Source organism: Dendropsophus ebraccatus, chromosome 12 (assembly GCF_027789765.1).
Source record: "Dendropsophus ebraccatus isolate aDenEbr1 chromosome 12, aDenEbr1.pat, whole genome shotgun sequence".
Classification (NCBI taxonomy): domain Eukaryota; kingdom Metazoa; phylum Chordata; class Amphibia; order Anura; family Hylidae; genus Dendropsophus; species Dendropsophus ebraccatus.
Genome location: NC_091465.1, coordinates 23,411,436 through 23,429,984, shown reverse-complemented (window position 1 = coordinate 23,429,984; position 18,549 = coordinate 23,411,436).

The following is an 18,549-nucleotide window of genomic DNA, read 5'->3' as shown; positions in this document are numbered from 1 at the left end:
ACTAGTGAGCTGACACAGTAGTGGAGAGATGAGGCCTAGTGGTAACAGGATTCTTCCACAAATTATTCTCCACCAAATGGGTTATCTTGCTGTTTGACTTCTAGCAGGGTTTCAAATACATGTGCAGACTATGTAAATTACTAGTCTCAGGTCTTAGAAAGTTGTGAGGTTCTTGTGAAGTTTATCCTCATTGGCTGTGAACTGTAGCTCCCTTGGGGTGCACCCTTTGGCCGTGGCTGTAGTCATCTAAATCTTTACTCAATACATTACTGGGGCCTTAGTCTTAGCCTCTTGGACCCAAACTAGAGAAAGGGGGAACCAAGTTTCTTCAGGACTGAGCAGGAGACCTCCCACTAGTGTCTAGTGTGTGTGTGCATTGCTCATTGCATACAGTCATACTACAATACAACCAATAGCTGGAAACAATTATCTTAATTCTCATAAGAGAATTAGCCTTCTCCGGACATGACTTTAGGGGTGGGAGTGCCTATAGCCCCTGCAGTTTTGACTGTATAGTATTATAGATTTAAGCTCAGGGAGTTCTGCTTAAAGAGATAGGTGTATATGTGTGCCTAGTATATTACTTTGAGGAGGGTGTGGTTTAGGCTACATTCACACGTCCGTTGTTCTGTCCGCAATTACAGCCACAACATAGGACCAATGGTATTCAATGGCCCTGTTCACACGTCCGTACGTGTGTATGGGGCCATGATCCATGCCACAAAAAAAAAAGGACATGTTGTAATGCAGACCGCATTTTGCAGCTGCAATCGCAATGGTAATGAAGTGGGAATGTAGTGCTATATGAAGCACAGGGCACTACAGATGCACATTCAGGGTGCGGGCTGCGGCCGCGGGTCCACGGTCGCGGGCTGCACGATGGGTGTGTGAATATAGCCTTATAGATGGACCATCCTGTCTTATGTATCTTCCTCTATCACAAGAAGATCTTGGAGAAAACATTTACACCCCCCCCCCCCCCTCCCTGTTTTAAACTTTATTCTCCAACTGTTTATCTGGATTTATCTGGATTGTTCTATCTCTTATTTGTTTGCTACTGTCTTTGTATATCATTTATTGTTCAAAAATGTATTTTAATTACTTACTGATCATCATTAGAGCTCAAAGGAAAGGGCAATCCTTTTTTTATTATTATTATTATTATTATTATTATTATTATTATTTTTTTTTTAGGGATATGTTCTATACTGTCACAGTTTAGGTTTGGTGTTAAGATGTTATTGACTCTTTAACTAGTAGAGGATGCTAAACCTCAAGGTGGTGAACAGTCTGAGCCTTGGAATTGTCCAGCCTTAAGGATGTTCTAATGGTAACATCATCCAGCAACGGACACAATGTTTAAAGGGGTTATCCAGTGCTACAAAAACATGGCCACTTTCTTTCAGAGACAACACGACTCTTGTCTCCAATTCAGGTGCGGTTTGCAATTAAGCTCCATTCACTTCAATGGAACTGAGTAAAAAAAAACGCCCAAGCTGAAGACAACAGTGTGGCTGTCTCTGGAAGAAAGTGGCCATGTTTTTGTAGCGCTGGATAACCCCTTTAAGCAAAGGAGTAAGGATCTTCAGTAGAGTCATTGTGCCCCTACAGTGTACTGACCGATTCCCCTTTATTGCTCGCTGGTTGTGTGCTGTATGCCAGACAGCTGAGATTTCACAGTGTCTGATGATGCGCGCATGCGCGCGTGAAACGGCTGTCACTTTCTGTGATTGTAAGGCGTCCCCGCCGACTGCTATACACTCTGCCTATTTTTATGTTTTGGACTGAATAAAGAAGAATTTTATGGTGAGTGCCCTCTCCATTCCTTCTTTCTTTTGGATCTTACTTCACAATCTGTTTTTATTGTAATTGGATTGGTTTCAAAGGGAAGTGAGGGTCTAGTCCATATCCAGGGCACAGTGCACCAGCAGCATAAATAGCACAATGTATAAGGTGCAAATACAAGGAAATGCATAACATAAAAGCACAAAACATAGGGGCACAACATCCTCCTCAGTACTAGTTGTCGCCCTCCATTTAAGACCAGCTGTTCATTCTGGAGAAATTTAGCACTGCATAGGCCCTACCTATCAATGTAAAAAAGATCATTTTTAGATTGGTAGCACTTATGCGGCGCTAAATTTCTCCAAAATGAGCAGCTGGTCTTAGAGACCCTTTTTAGTTGGTGATAGTAGAAGATCATCCGCATACAAGAGAAATGGAGGGTGACAACTGGTGATAAGGAGGATTCCTGGGCTGTGGACAGTTCATTGATATAGATGTTGAAGAGCAACAGGCTTAAGGTGTCCATACATCATATAATTTAGTTGGCCATACCCTCTGAGGAAGGGGGGGGTTCAGCCATCGGTATAGGATGTATGGTGATCTCTCGACTGTCCACCGACAGAAGATTTTGGTACTCAGAGGGGTTAGGCGTGTTGGAAAAATCATCACTCAACCCCTTTTTTCTGGGAGAGATAAGTCACCACCAGAGCTCTATCGCTGTGGCTTAACCCTCCCCATAGAGAACACAGGAGTTTTCAGTCTGACACAGTGCTATCTGCTGCCACCTCTGTCCATGACAAGAACTGTCCAGGGCAGTAGCAAATCCCCATGGAAAACCTCTCCTGCTCTGGACAGTTCTTGACATGGACAGAAGTGGCAGCAGAGAGCACTGTGTCAGACTGGAAAGAATACACCACTTCCTGCAGGACATACAGCAGCTAATAAGTACTGGAAGACTTGAGATTTTTAAATAGAAGTAAATTACAAATCTGTATAACTTTCTGACACCAGTTGATTTGAAAGAAAAAGATTTTCACTGGACACCCCCTTTAACAGGAGAATTAGCAGCTGTATTGCAGAAGTATTATCGGTGAGGACGGTGGAATGTACTTGACCTCTATGACTTGTTGCAGAGTACAGTTCACACACAGAAAAAGGTGAGAAAGGAACTCCTGAACTCCAATTCTTAATTACGGCAAAAAGAAAACATTTATCCAAAATATTTCATAAGATAGCTTTCAAATAAAAAAAGCTGTATTTTGTCTTCGGTCCTGTCCCGGGGCCAAGAATAATCTGCGGCAGGAAAGTCTGAGCATGTGTAAAAATGAAATCAAAATACAACAATTTGGAAAGCACTTTGAAAAGTTTGATGGTGAAGTTAAACAGAAAGGAAGGTATTCACATGTGAAAATAAACCTCTTCTCAGCCCTGACACTTTGGATTTCTCACCTTGTGGTGACATCTGGAACTGAAGGACCCACCTGTCATTTAATTGTGTTTTCCTAACTTGACATATTTCAGCGCCGTCTGCGGCCGTTGGTCGGAGCGCTGCGTCAGGTTATACGAGTAAAGCAGGATTATCTGTCAAGAGGTGACATATTTATTCTCCGTATGGAAACATCAAATCTACTCACTGCGCTTAGTCGTAGACAGCCTACGGAAACAGAGAAGGGTCAAAAAGGTCTGAACTTCTTCTCTAGTATTGCTTTTTTATTATTATAATCTGCACATACCAAAATCATATGCTCTGCTGAAGTGTACTTAAAGGGGCTGAAGTGTAGCTGAAAAGATCCAAACTATAGGAATACATAGGTAGCCATAACAAAAGGGTATTGATTCCTTTTCCCACTGCCATATACAGTGCCGGACTGGCCCACCAGAGGACCGGAGAATCCTCCGGTGGGCCCCCAACTTTAGAACCTGCACAAACACTGACTAACATGTTGTTTCTCAGTGGTTCTTCATTGGTGGGCCCACAGGATCATTTCCTCTGGTGGGCCTCAGATACCCCAGTCCGACACTGGCCATATAAGAGGATCTGAGTGCATGGGTAACCGTCACACCAGGGCCTTGATTCCTTTTCCCCATTGCCAAATAAGACTCAAGTTATATAGTTGCACAGATAGCCGTAAGACCAGGTCCTTGATTCCTTTTCCCACTGCTGTATAAGAAGACTTGAGCTATAGGAGTACATAGGAAACCATCACACCAAGGCCTTGATTCCTTTTCCCACTGCTAAATAAGACTCAAGCTATGGGGCTGTATAGGTTTTTTTTGTGTCCCTTGGTTCTTGGCCTTGGTTTTATTTTCCTACTGACACCAGTCATATATGTAGACTATTAAATGTGGGACCTTGTAGGAGCTTCAAGTTCTGGGACTAGAGACTTACCTTACAGGTCTTGCTCGTGCACCATTCTGTGGGGGCTATATGACATCTCTGTAGGGATGCACGTTATTTTCTACGTAGAAACAATGCCTCTTTGTATGGATTGTTTACATGACCTATACAAAGAATGATCTAGGAGATAGGGGCTCATTTAACAAGCCTTTCCTACAAGCTGAAGGACGATTGGCCCCTCAGTTGCATTATTGCCGCTCTACATAGACCAAGGATGACTTTTTCGGGCTGCACAATCTAAGCAATTAGCTGACAAGTAATTGCTCATTCATCAACCTCTTCAATTTGAAATTTAGAGGCATTTTTATCTAAATGGCAGCCCCCACTGTTCAATGGAACCCTGGACATGACAGCCCATATGTAGCCTATCTTAAAGGGGTTGGCCACTTTATAGTAAAATTGCTCAGTCTATAGTATTAGTAACTGTATTCACTGTATGTACTTACAGCAGCTTCCTGGGTCCCTCATAGAGCTAAAATCAGACTCCCCTCCTCCATACTGTACTGCCCTGCTCAGTAGTGTTTTGTTCCATGAAATGGCTGACATGGAGTAGCATGTGACCAGGCCCCGCCCCCCAGTGTCCTCCACTGAGCCATTTGTCAGCCATATGTCAGCCATTTTATGGACAGAATCACCACAGAGCAGGGCAGCACAGCCTGGAGGAGGAGAGCCTGACTGTCAGTATATACAGTGAGTACACTAACTAATACTGTACACTGAGCAATTTTACTATAAAGTGGCCAACGCCTTTAACTACAAATCTGGACCCCTGTCATAACCAAATAGCACCATAGTCAGACACCTACTTTACCTCCAAATAAGAGACTTTGGGACCACATTTAGTGCCTTACAGCCACTTTCATACCTGTGACCTCATGAGGATATACACACACACACATATATATATATATATATATATATATATATATATAATCTTTATGCAGGATGCAGGGACCAACAATAATGAGGGATCCTATAGCTGTCTGCATCCCCCACTCCTGTATAAAGGACCTTTATGTATATCTCCACTAAATAGCAATAATAAGTATTACACAGGGTTAGTGGTGGCTTGTCACTTCTCTAGGATACTCCTCATAGACTTGTCTGCAGTGCCACCTAGCAACCGGCTCAGGACAAGCATTACTAGGAAAACCTCTCAAAGTATCTGAATCTTAAAGGGGATGTTCAAGATAAAGAAAAAATACAGACTGCTAGCAGTCTAAAATAATAAAATACACTATAATCACCCATTCTATGCTGCTCTGGTCCTGCCTAATACCTTTGCTTACTTGCCTGAATAATGTTCTGTTTCTACTTTCTTGATGACATCCTTGGGAGACCCTGTAGCATTCTGCGGTGAGGACCGTAGCGGTGTCACTGACTGTAATTTTTTTACTTATTTCAGTCAATCCCTTTAAGTAGAGAGAAAAGATAACCAACTGGGAGAGAGTGTTACTTAAAGCTTTTTTTTGGCTGATCTGTATTTTTTTGAGAATGTTTCATAGACATCTGCAAAAAAACTGTGGATTCCATAGATTTCAATTGGTGAAACCATAGAAAAATCTGGATCTGCCTTTTTTTTTTTTTTTGCTGATCAGATTGAGTACTTGTAAACTACCAATTGTGTTAATAGCCCAATAAAAATTAATGCACACTAACTTAAAGGGATGCTCCAGCGCTAATAAAAAAAAAATCAATCACTCAATCATAAACATAGTTTTCCCACTTACTATCCCATCCCAGGTCCCTGAAGCTCCAGTTGGTATCTTCATTTTTTTCTTCACTTTCTGGTTTGGGCTTTCCCATGATGCACTTTGTTCTCTGTAATGTTTAACTACTAACTATGTAAAACTGTTAGATGGCCTACATCTTGCTCAGCCAATCAGAGCTGAGCAACCTGAGTCATCTGACAAAGAAAGGCTGGCCTAACAGGGCTCAGACCCGCCTCCCTCTTGATGATGTCATTGTCACAAAATGGCTGCCACAGAGCAGCCTGGGGTCAACAGTCATTAGGTAAGAATGAGTTTACTTCACTTCCTGGTGGGGGATTGAGGTGATTGAAGCATATTACAAAGTTATAAAACTTAATAATGTAATGTGTTTCAATTACTGGGGAAAAGCTTTTTGCTGGAGTACCCCTTTAAGTACATAATTAATTAGTAATTACAGACGTGATTACGGTAAGCGTAAGTGTCTTCCAATGAGGCAGAGGAGTCTTTGGGCCTCATCAGGCACAAGATCCCGGGTACTCTTCCTTAGCTTTTTCGATAACTACATGATTCCGATGAATTGGGATATATCACTCATCAAAACACCATGGTGATGGACAGCGAGAATGATCAGTGTCTTGGCTGGCATATAAATGAGGGAGTCCCATAGTCAGCATGGGATCTTCACCCATGGTTAGTCTATGAGATGTTGGTCCAGTCGTTAGACATAATGCCTGAGCAAAGTGTAATGTTAGGAATCTGGTGCAGAAAGGTTCTTAAAAGAAATGTGTCATCAGAAATTTACTTAACCCTTTGAGGACCAGGCCCAAAATGACCCAGTGGACCACGCAAATTTTGATCTTTGCGTTTTCGTTTTTCCCTCCTCCCCTTCTAAGAGCTCTAGCACTTTCAGTTTTCTATCTACAAGGCATGTAATGGCTTGTTTGTTACAGGAATAGTTGTACTTTGTAATGGCATCTTTCATTCTACCATAACATGTATGACGAAATCCCAAATATATTATTTATGAAGATATAAATAGGTGAAATCGTAAAAAAGAATGCAATATGGTAACGTTTGGGGGGTTCCTGTGTCTACGTAATACACTATATGGTAACAGCGACATGATACCATTATTCTATAGGTCAGCCCGAACACAACCACATGCAGGTTACACAGATTCTCTAATGTTATATATATATATATATTTTTTTTTTATGAAATCCTTTTTTTTGGCAATTAATTATTAATAAAATGGGCCTATTGTGACGCTTATAACAGTTTTATTTTTTCACCTATGGGGTTGTATGAGATGTCATTTTTTCCGCCATGATCTCTTGTTTTCATTTATACCATATTTGTGAAGATCGGACGTTTTGATCACTTTTTATTATTTTTTTATATATATAATGTAACATAAAATTGGTAATCCGCTCACTTTTTTCCCTCTTTTAGTCTACGCCGTTCACCGTTCACAATGACGCTTGTTATATTTAAATAGATTGGACAATTACGCACGCTACAGTATATTATATGTTTATTTATTTATTTATTTATTTTATATGTTTTATTTATATAATGGGAAAGTGGGGTGATTTAAACTTTTATTGGGGGAGGGGTTTTGGGGTAGTGTGTTAGTGATTAAGTCCCTTTGGGGACTTGTACATACATTACTTTTATTTTATACACTGATAATTGCTATGCCATAGGCATAGTATTGATCAGTGTTATCGGCTGCCTGTGCAGGCTCTGTGACCAGAGCGCCGATCGCACCGCGCGGAGGCAGGTGAGAGACCTCCGGCGGTCCGTTTTAATGAACGGGACCCCCGCAGTCACACTGTGGGGGTCCCGATCGGTAAGTGACAGGGGACTCCCCCTGTCACTTACACTTAAAAGCCTTGGCCGCGCCGCGATCGCTGCATTTAAGGAGTTAATGTCACGCGGCAGCGTGATCACTGCAGCGTGTCATTAACGGTGAGGTGCCAGCTGCTGATTGCAGCTGGCCCCCACCCGCTATGAAGTGCGCTCTGCTCTGGAGCGCGCTTCATAGCACAGGACGTACCGGTACGTCCAGGGTCGTCTGGGCACAGACTTCCAGGACTGCCGGTACGTCCTAGGTTGTTTAGGGGTTATTGTTATACTTATAATGTTTTTACGTTAAATGTATTTTTTAAGAATTTTTGGTGGTTTTTTTTTTTTTCAAATTTTCCATGTTGCTATCTATATTATAAAGTAATCCTGAAATCACCACTGGATCAAAAAGCTGAAATTTCCTGTTGTGTCTGTGGTGATAAGAGGAGGCTGCTGTAAAGTGATCTGTGCAGCATTGCAGCGACATGTGACACCAGTAAATAGAGGAGAAAATAGCAGCTCCCTGTAGAATGACAAAAAAAGACAAGTTTGGCAAACACGCAAAAACACAGAGATACAACAGCTCATCGCAATGGCAAGATACAGACCCACTAAAGACATGAAAATAGTTAAAAGCAAAAAAATCCCCACAAAAATAATGAGGCTCTTGGTTACCGTTTGCAAACAGTGTAAACCACCCCACCACGATAAGGTGGCCTCATATCGGGGCAGACCCTACACTGTACTATGGCCTCTCCATGGCGTACAATACGCCTATGCTCTGGGCATGCAAAATCCATCTCATACCGGCAAAAGTAATTGCATCCCCTTGCATGCCCAGAGCATAGGCGTATTACATGCCATGGAGAGGCCATAGTACAGTGTAGGGTCTGCCCCAAACATGAGGCCACCTTATCGTGCTGGGGTGGTTTAAACTGTTTGCAAATGGTAACCAAGAGCTTCATTATCCCTGTAGAATGTACGTTCACTAATGTTTCACATTCATCTTAAGGGGACAGACTCTGTCTATTGTCGTATATGTCCATGAGTCTTGCTGTAAACCATGTCGCTAAATGCTGTGAAAAACAGCTCAGGCAAGATGGCAGCCCCCACAACAATGTAAAAAAAATAAAATAATAAAAATTACTGTCAGAAAATAGAAACAGATTAGAATAAAAGAACAACTTTTAGTATCTGACTCTAATCAGTAAAAGAAATTCTAGGTGATACATTCCCTTTAAGATAGGGTCAGAGCAACAGTGATACTCAACCTATGTATGTGTTCTACAGTTGAATTGAAGTTTTGAATAACTGTAGGAGAAGCAAAAAAACACAGTCAACACTCTCCCTAGGTCTGTGTGATGTCAACACTTGCCTGGGGCCCCAGTGAAGTCAACAGGGATGAGCGAACCGTCGGACTTTTGTCCTGACGGCATCTTCGCTCAATTAGTATGCCTGCGATGCCTGCAATCCCGGGTGCATAGCACAGGATCTTCCAGGGAATTCAAGATACATTCCCTGGATTTCCAGGGAATGTATCTTCAATTCCCTCGTAGATCCCGGCCGCAGATTCCTAGGAGCGCAACTATGCACCTGGGATCGCAGGCATCGCACATCTCTAGAAGTCAACTGTGACAAATTACAGAGACTTATAAAATTTGGGTTCCACAGACTTTTAATGTCTGCAAGTGCTTTTCATCCATGGTATGGTCCATGTACAGTGAAGCTGTGTTCTTCTGGCGTTGGGAACCTTCATCTTATATGGTTATTTGTACTCTTTATGAGCCTGTACCATTTGGACTGGGAGTACCCACAGTGGTTCGACACAGGGTAGGATCCAGTTTACACCAGTCTTGGCCATTGCAGCTGACATTTCAGTAGTACATATAGCCCTAACAGCTTACAGTCACTATCCTGTAATAACCAGCATTTGCCTCTGAATATCAGCTCGGAGAGCAGATGAGCTTCAGCCCCTTATTAGTACCCCCCAATACCCCCCCGCCACGTGTCCCCCAACCCCCCCGCCAGCAGCTGATTGATTACGGCAATGTTGTTTTTCAATTTCTTAAGGAATTCACCCAAGTATTTTCCTCCTGCTTTTTTAAGTGGAAACAAACACATGTTCAGATCAGCACATAACATATTAAATAAGATTGTACAACAAACATCCATTTTTATAGCGACCAAATGCTCTAGTAAAACGGATCAGATGTCAGCGCTGGGATCATGAGCAATAATATTATTAGAGAGCTATTTCTAAACGGCCATTAATTGTTTAGAATTTAGAGCAAGCATCATAAAACCCCTCATTTGTTTATCATAAATCATCCACCAGCACATTCTCCCAAGTAGGAAAACCCTTTTACCAAGCCAAGGATTGCATTGCGTATATCAGATTATAAAATATGTGATATATATCATTTCCTAATTATTAGCACATTTTGGCGTTGTTGAGCATCAGTTGGGAGAGGCTCTTATGGTGAGATTGTGCGGCTGTGTGATTCATGCAATGGAGAACACTTTTGGCCTTCCAAATCTCGTAGCCAGCGATCAATCACCAGATTTGGCAGTGATTAAAAATATCACGTTATAATCGGACAATCTTGTTACTTTAGTCACTTTGACATATAACATAATGAATGTATACAGAGCACTAAAACATCATATCATTGTACTCTAACACTATGAATGTTGGCATGGACTAGTTTGATAGGTAGGGATCTTCTGACCCCCATGAATGGCCAGATGAGCCATGGCTGCAGAATGAATGGAGAGATAAGTGATGGCTAGATGGAGACGTGACTGGTGGCCGAATAAGGAAGTGACCATCAGCAGAATGAAGATGAATGGCTGAATGGAGAGGGGAATGGTGGCTGAATGGAGATATAGTCAGTGGCTAATGGTGGCATAGCTGTTTGCTGAATGGACATGTGGCAAGTGGTTAAATGGAGAGAGGAACTGTGGCTGAATGGAGAGAGTAATGGAGATATACTATCACTGAAAACATGTAGATCTAAAACTTAATAAATTTTATTAGGTATACATTAAAAACGTGGTCCACAATAAATAGTTACCATATAGGTCAATCAATTAGAAACAAAACGGCACTAAACCAAAAATTCATAGTGTGTTTCACAGATCGTGAGATGACACATCATACCCCTACCAACAAGTATATATGTCTTGCATAGTAAGTGGTGGCACCTATCTGCCACCCCGGTCTAATGGTGGCATAGCTGATTGCTGAATGGACATGTGACAAGTAGTTGAATTTGGCCATTTGGCCAATGGCAAATGGGAAAGTGGCCATTGGCAAATTGAAGACAGAACCAGTGGCTGAATGGAGAAGGGAGCGGTGGCTGAATTGAGATGTGGCTAGTTGTTGAAAGGAGAGGACCAGTGATGGAATGTAGAGGTGACCAATGGTTTAATGGTGAGATGACCCTTGGTTAAATGTAGAAGTGAAGGTGGCCAAATGCAGAAGGGAGCAGTGCAAGAAATGAAGGGTGTCCAGTGGTGAATAGAGAGGTGACAGGCAGTTAAATAGAGAGGTTACTAGTGGCTGAATGTCAAAGGGAATAATGATGAATGGAAAGGTGAATAGTGTGTAAAAAAAAAAAAAAAAAGACCAGTGTCTGAATGGAGAGAGGACTAGGGTAAAAATAGAGATGTGGTCAATAGCTGAATTGACAGTGGACCATTTACACAATGGAGAGGTAAATGGAAAGGCGGCCAGTGTCTACATAAAGAGGGGACTGGTGGTTGAAAGGAGAAAGGACCAGTGGATGTAAGGAGGGGTAGCTGGTTGTATAGACTGATGGCTACTGGTTGAATGGAGACATTGTCTGTGCCTGAATGGACAAGTAGTCAGCGGCAGAAGGGAGAGGTGGCTAGCAGGTGAAAAGAGTATTGGTTTTCTCCATTTAAGACTAATGAAGCTACAGAAAGAACTGAGCTAAGTTGACTGATATTAGTGAATCTCAAGCATGCTCAGGTTCATCGAAACCCGAATGCTCAGTATTTGATTACCAGTGGCTGAAGAAGTTGGATGCCATAAGCTGTATCCATGTTTTCCAGGATTCCCTAGGGCTGCATCCAACTTCTTAAACCACCAATAATCAAATGCCGAGTGATCAGGTTCGGTTGAACCCTAGCATGCTTGAGTTTCACTCATCTCTACTGAGCAAGTTTGCTTTAGATATTACAAAAATGGCGAATAGAGGGCAGTGTACATTTGTTATATACAGAAAATATTCATGAGGCCCTATTCACCCAAAAGAGAATCATTTTGGCATCCATTGGGCTGTTTTATTCACCTGTATGTATAACTGGAGGCATCCAGTTAAAAAGAAAAAAACGAAAAACTTGTCTGTGGTATATGAGTTTTTAACATGACCAATAGGTGATAGATGCCACATTATGTCTCAACATTGAAGTTATCTGTCTAAAGAAGACGGAAGATCGGAAGTATCTCTTTATGTATATCTCTGGCATGTGTTGAATATATCCAAATACAGAAGATCCGGACTGTGATCTGGACAGTAAGGACAGTAAGCCGATTCCAGATTTTTTTCTTCATTCTGGTGTTCGAGTGATAAAGGTTTCGGTGTTGGATGCCCTTTCTAAATTCGATGAAGAACTTTGGTTCTCTGCTATAGGTGGTATCGCTGGCGAAACTAGTTTGTGCAAGGCTCATCGAAGATGTGCTATCTAGGTGTCAAGTTTACTATGAAGGTTCATCACCAGGAGTGATCCCCAAATTCAATTTATGTGATCCCAGAAAAATGATCCAGATATTCTGGGCTGGTTTTATCATGGGTCTTAGGAGATGAAGTGCCACCATTGTGCCAGCTTGTGACCTTGAGTACAGACACAATGATGATTCTAGTCAATCAGATCTTTGTTGTAGACGTTGTGTAATCTCCTACAGGAAGCACCAGGCACTTCAGACTGGAGGGCCATCGGGTCACATTGAATGTCAACAAAGTTATCTATGGTGCTGACAGGAATATTCCTGATTTATTTTCACGTTGATAAAGTCTCCAAGCAGCTATGAGAAGTGACATGGTGTTTATGGAGAGAGACGAGGTAGGCCATAAACAAGAAATTCTTTTAAATTAACTGCTATAGAGCCGGGACTGGGCACACAGGGATCCTGGGGAGATCCCGCACTAGATAGGCACCGACACCATCCAACATGGGCCGGAATTGTTACTATTGTTTTATGTAAAACCACTATAATTACTAGTATATCTATATATATATGCTAGATAGATAGGTAGTTAGATGATAGATAGGAGATAGATAGATAGATAGATAGATAGATAGATAGATAGATAGATTGATTGATAGCATGACAGGATAACAAATCAATCTCATTAAATTTCATGGCCAGCAATGTACAACCAATAACAATTACTTCGTTGGCCGCAAAAGCTGAGAGTGATCCCAATGTACAGGGCAATAACAAAGATTTTATTGGAAACACCAAACAATTAGATAATCAGCCGATCGCTGGCCCTTTTACACAGGCCAGTTATCAGGAATGAGCATTCCTATTAACGTTCATTTAGCCTATAATCGGCCAGCATGTATAGGCCAGAACTTTGAATTAGCCTTAAAAATTCACAGTTCTTTTAATAGAGAAGCAATATCATCCACAAAGAAAGCATTATTTTTGAACAGTATACTGTCAAGCTTTAGGTGGAGCAGGATAGCCCACAATATTGGTGTCTCTAGGGTCCCCAGAGCTGGTCATTATTAGATGCTAGTTCTTTGTCTTTCTCCAAGGAGCAGAAAGAATTGTTAATCCCAAGATGGCTCGGGGTTCTTAGCAGGAGCTAACATAATCCCAAGCTGTCCACAGCATTTCTCCTCTGACAAACCCCTTCACATAGAGAGAGACTAGATTAGGCTATGGCCCTTCATTCCCTGGAGATAGGCTGGACTAGGGTATGGTCCTTCCCTTCCTGGAGATAGGCTGGGCTAGGGTATGATCCTTCCCTCCCTGGAAAGAGGCTGGGCTAGGGTATGGTCCTTCCCTCCCTGGAGATAGGCTGGACTAGGGTATGGTCCTTCCCTCCCTGGAGAGAGGCTGGACTAGGGTATAGTCCTTCCCTCCCTGGAGATAGGCTTGACTAGGGTATAGTCCTTCCCTCCCTGGAGATAGGCTGGACTAGGGTATGGTCCTTCCCTCCCTCGAGATAGGCTGGACTAGGGTATGGTCCTTCCCTCCCTGGAGATAGGCTGAACTAGGGTATGTTCCTCCCCTCCCTGGAGAGAGGCTGGACTAGGGTATGGTCCTTCCCTCCCTGGAGAGAGGCTGGACTAGGGTATGTTCCTCCCCTCCCTGGAGATAGGCTGGACTAGGGTATGGTCCTTCCCTTCCTGGAGATAGGCTGGGCTAGGGTATGATCCTTCCCTCCCTGGAGAGAGGCTGGACTAGGGTATGGTCCTTCCCTCCCTGGAGATAGGCTGGACTAGGGTATGGTCCTTCCCTCCCTGGAGAGAGGCTGGACTAGGGTATGTTCCTCCCCTCCCTGGAGATAGGCTGGACTAGGGTATGGTCCTTCCCTTCCTGGAGATAGGCTGGGCTAGGGTATGATCCTTCCCTCCCTGGAGAGAGGCTGGACTAGGGTATGTTCCTCCCCTCCCTGGAGATAGGCTAGACTAGGGTATGTTCCTCCCCTCCCTGGAGATAGGTTGAACTAGGGTATGGTCCTTCCCTCCCTGGAGAGAGGCTGGGCTAGGGTATGGTCCTTCCCTCCCTGGAGACAGGCTGGACTAGGGTATGGTCCTTCCCTCCCTGGAGAGAGGCTGGACTAGGGTATGTTCCTCCCCTCCTTGGAGAGAGGCTGGACTAGGGTATGGTCCTTCCCTCCCTGGAGAGAGGCTGCAGTGATGGATGTGTGTGGTAATGCTTTGACGCTTACCGTGCCTTTATCCATTATGTTTTTAAAAATACAAACAGTATAAAGCATTAAAGCATAGTACATGTTAATACAATACATCATGAAAAACACATATGAAAGATGACATTTCACAGATGATACCCAGCCACAGGCCCCACAGATATCCCAATGGACACTGCCAACAATTTATTAAAATTGTACCACTTCGTGTCTTCAGCTCCTCGGCAGACCTATGTGTTTCCATAGTTACAGTCTGTAAACAAACCCTATATAGTCTACTCCTGCAGTATAACTTTCTTGCAGAGCACACAGCCTTCCAACAATATCCTCATCCAATATCCCAATCATTAGGCATTAAGGAGCAGCATAGCTGAGTATGTCATTTGGCACGACTCATTAGGAAACGGTGATAAGTTATCTTTGATTCTTTATCTGAGGAACAGGAAATCCTGCCGAGTAGTTTTATCTCAGAGATCCAGAGATATATACTCGGCTACATCTGTATATAAAGTAATGGTTTACATTTCTTTTTTTTTTTATATTGTATCTTGTTTTGGTCTCTTTATTCCAGCTCCGCCGGAGGACAATGAATAGTCGCTCAACAGCCAAGTTATAACATTCTTGGTTTACAGACTAATTACATTCTGCTAAACATGACCCCGGAGGTTAAGTGTTCAGGAGATAGCAGGGTGATTATAAAGAGTGGAATCCATGGCCGTCACTTATAGGCCTCTCAGCTAGCTTTATTATAAACACAGCCGAGCAGGTAACCGCTTAGCCGTCCACTCAAGGAACGCTCCTCTATTACTTTTCCAGTAAGGATGGGACAATAAAACTTTTAGGATAATCTTAGGATGTTGTTATTCATGTGGCCTTGGAGATAATGGAGAAGCCTGAAGATTTTCAAAATTATACTGCTGTGTGAGTTAGGGACGTGCTCTGTATATACTGTAAAATATCTATAAAGGGTAACTTTAATTATACAAACTTCTGACATATAATAGTGACGTCACATTTCATCGACGGGAGTCCGGGTGCTGAGACTGTGGCAAATCACTGAAACAAAGGGGCAGAAGCGCTGAGCTGAGTGCTGTCTCCTTTGTTTTGCTCCCAGTGTATGGATTCATGGAGAGATCCACTATAAATCCATATATCGCCCACTTGTCTCTCTGAGAAAAGCCTAGAACAATGATCAGAAACCAGGGGCAAAGTGCTGCTTCTTTGTTTCTGAGATTGTGGGGGTCTTTCCACCCTGAGCCTTACTGATCAAAACATCTTTCATATAACATTGACATATTAAATATCTGTAAAAATTATGATTGTCCTGTAACTTGGTATCAATAGGAACTTAAAGGAAATAAATTGTAACACTACTGTATGATACTCATCCGAGTCCCACGTCTGCTCGCCACTTTCTATCCTGTTGGCTCCTCTGCTGTGCTCCATGCCCGTCCTGGGGTTGCTTGTGTCTTCTGGCATCTTCTTCCTCCTTCTGCTGCAATGACACCTCTGGCCACCAGGGTGCGCATGTGGCCGTCTGCTGTGGATTTATAGGGGAAGCTTGTCTCCACCTTCTACTGATATCTACCTATCTAGAGCCAGCTGAACCTATTTAAGCTGGCTCCACCTGCCCCTTCCTACTTAAGCATTGTTGAATTCTTGCATTCCAAGGAAAGAAGTGTTTCAGGAATTCTGATGATATCCTGTGTATCCTGACCAGGGCTTGTTCTTTGAATTACACTTTCTGCCTGAGCTCTGTCTGTACCGTGAGCCTCTGCTGTTGATGATTTGGATTGTCTGACCTGCCTCTGAAGCCGGCTGCCCTGAGCCTTACCTTGTCTGACATGACACGTGTCTCAATTATTCATGAAAATCTCTGTTCATCCTAGGCTAAGTAGTCATGGGGGCAGTCCTGCTCAGTGACTGACAGCCCTCTACTTGCACACTTATACACAGATAGCTGTTGATGTCTTATTAGCACCGGCCACATGACTATGTAGCCCAGAATGAGCAGAGATTTATATGAAAAAAATCACAAATTATCATGGAACTTTTCCAAAAAAATGTATAGAATTAAATGTAAGTTAAAAAAAATACAGTATATAAATTAATACATACTTTGCCCCCTGATGTCTGGCTAGCTTCTGCCTGCTCGCTGCAGCCGCCGCTGGAACTTTTGAGCCAGTCTTAGGCCGCACAGTCAATCACTAGGACAGTGCTGCAGCCAGCGATTTGCTGAGCAGTCTGTCACTTCAGTTCCAGTGGAGGCTGCGAGGAACGGGCAGAAGCTAGCCGGACATCAGGGAGCACAGAGAGGTAGGTATTAGTTTAGTATTTCACACTTATTAGGCAAGGGCTGCATGGACATTGCTAATGATAATAAATATATAGCCCTTGCTGCATAATTATCGAGCTGTGTATGGGCCCAGTAAGTGCCGATCTAGCAGATGATCAGCGTTCACTTACATTAGTCATTGGGCTGTTTAACATGGCCCTAAGGGTCATGCAAACAATCTAGCCCGGCCACATGATTTACTGAGCCATGTGATAGCTTAATAAGTGAGCACCAAGATCAGGGCTGATTATAGGAAGCCTCTTTACCCAACTAAAGCTGGGTTCACACTACGTTTTTGCAATCCGTTTTTTTTTTCCATCCGTTTTTTTGCCAAAACAGATAAAAAACTGATGAAAAAAAAAAACGGACGCATTTGTGTGCATCTGTTTTGGTCCGTTTTTCCATTGACTTCCATTATAAAAAAAAAAAACATCAGTTTTTTTCAGTGTACATAAAAAACGTGGTGGACCTTATTTTTGTGTCCGTTAAAAAAATTGATCCGTTTTGATCTGGGGGTTTTTTATAATAGAAGTCAATAGAAGAATGGATCAAAACGGATGCACACAATTGCATCCGTTTTTTTTTTCATCAGTTTTTCATCATTTTTGCAAAAAATGGATTGCAAAAACGAAGTGTGAACCCAGCCTAACACGGCCTCTATTGGCCTCCTCTAGCCAATTCCTTTTTCACCCCTCGAAGGTGAGGCAAGCCACACAAGCATATGTACCTGTCCTATCATCTATTATTGCACTGCCTATGTATCCCTTCAAGGAGCAGTGATGGGATCAGCTCAGCCCCCATAGGAGTCCTATGATAGAACCCATTATACTGGATCGTAGCTACTATAAGATGTACGGCTTTATATCTGTGCAGACCCAGACCATTAAGGAGAAGACATCTAGAGATTCCTTTACTTTGCTTCGTAGACTATAATAAAAGAATGTCTGTGTTTATCCAATGGTGGAACCGCCTCCCGATGCAAGAAAAACCCATCTATATCTATATTTGACACCAAAGAGTGTTGAGCTGTGTTTGCAATGCGCCTCCATGTATTACACCAGGGATGTGTAACAAAAACATACATGAAAACAGAGAAAGTGAGATCAGGAAAAAGAGAAAGGAAATGGTTTTAGCGCAGAAGAAAACAGTGACAATGTTAATTTTGGGTTTTCGGAGAGACATAGGAAAGGCCACTGCTTGTCAGAGTGAGTTGTAGATATTGCCTTTTAGTGCATTAAAACAAATGTTTTAGTATCTGTATTACAGTGGTTGGAGGTCCCGGGACAACATGGGGAGGGGGATGGAATAACACAATGGTAGATGTGGGGGATGGCAGGAAACCACTTCAAGTATTGTGTTTTTCTTAGGTCTAAATTAAGCTCTGACTACTTAAAGTGTGAGAAATGGAGTGGGAGAGGTTGTCAGCTACCATCCACCACACTATAGTGAGGCACAATAGAGTGTTTTAAAGGGAAATTTCACTCAAACATAGGTTGCTGCCCATGGTGAGACTAACAATTCCTTCCATACTTATTAGTTATTATCTATTCAGTCTCATCC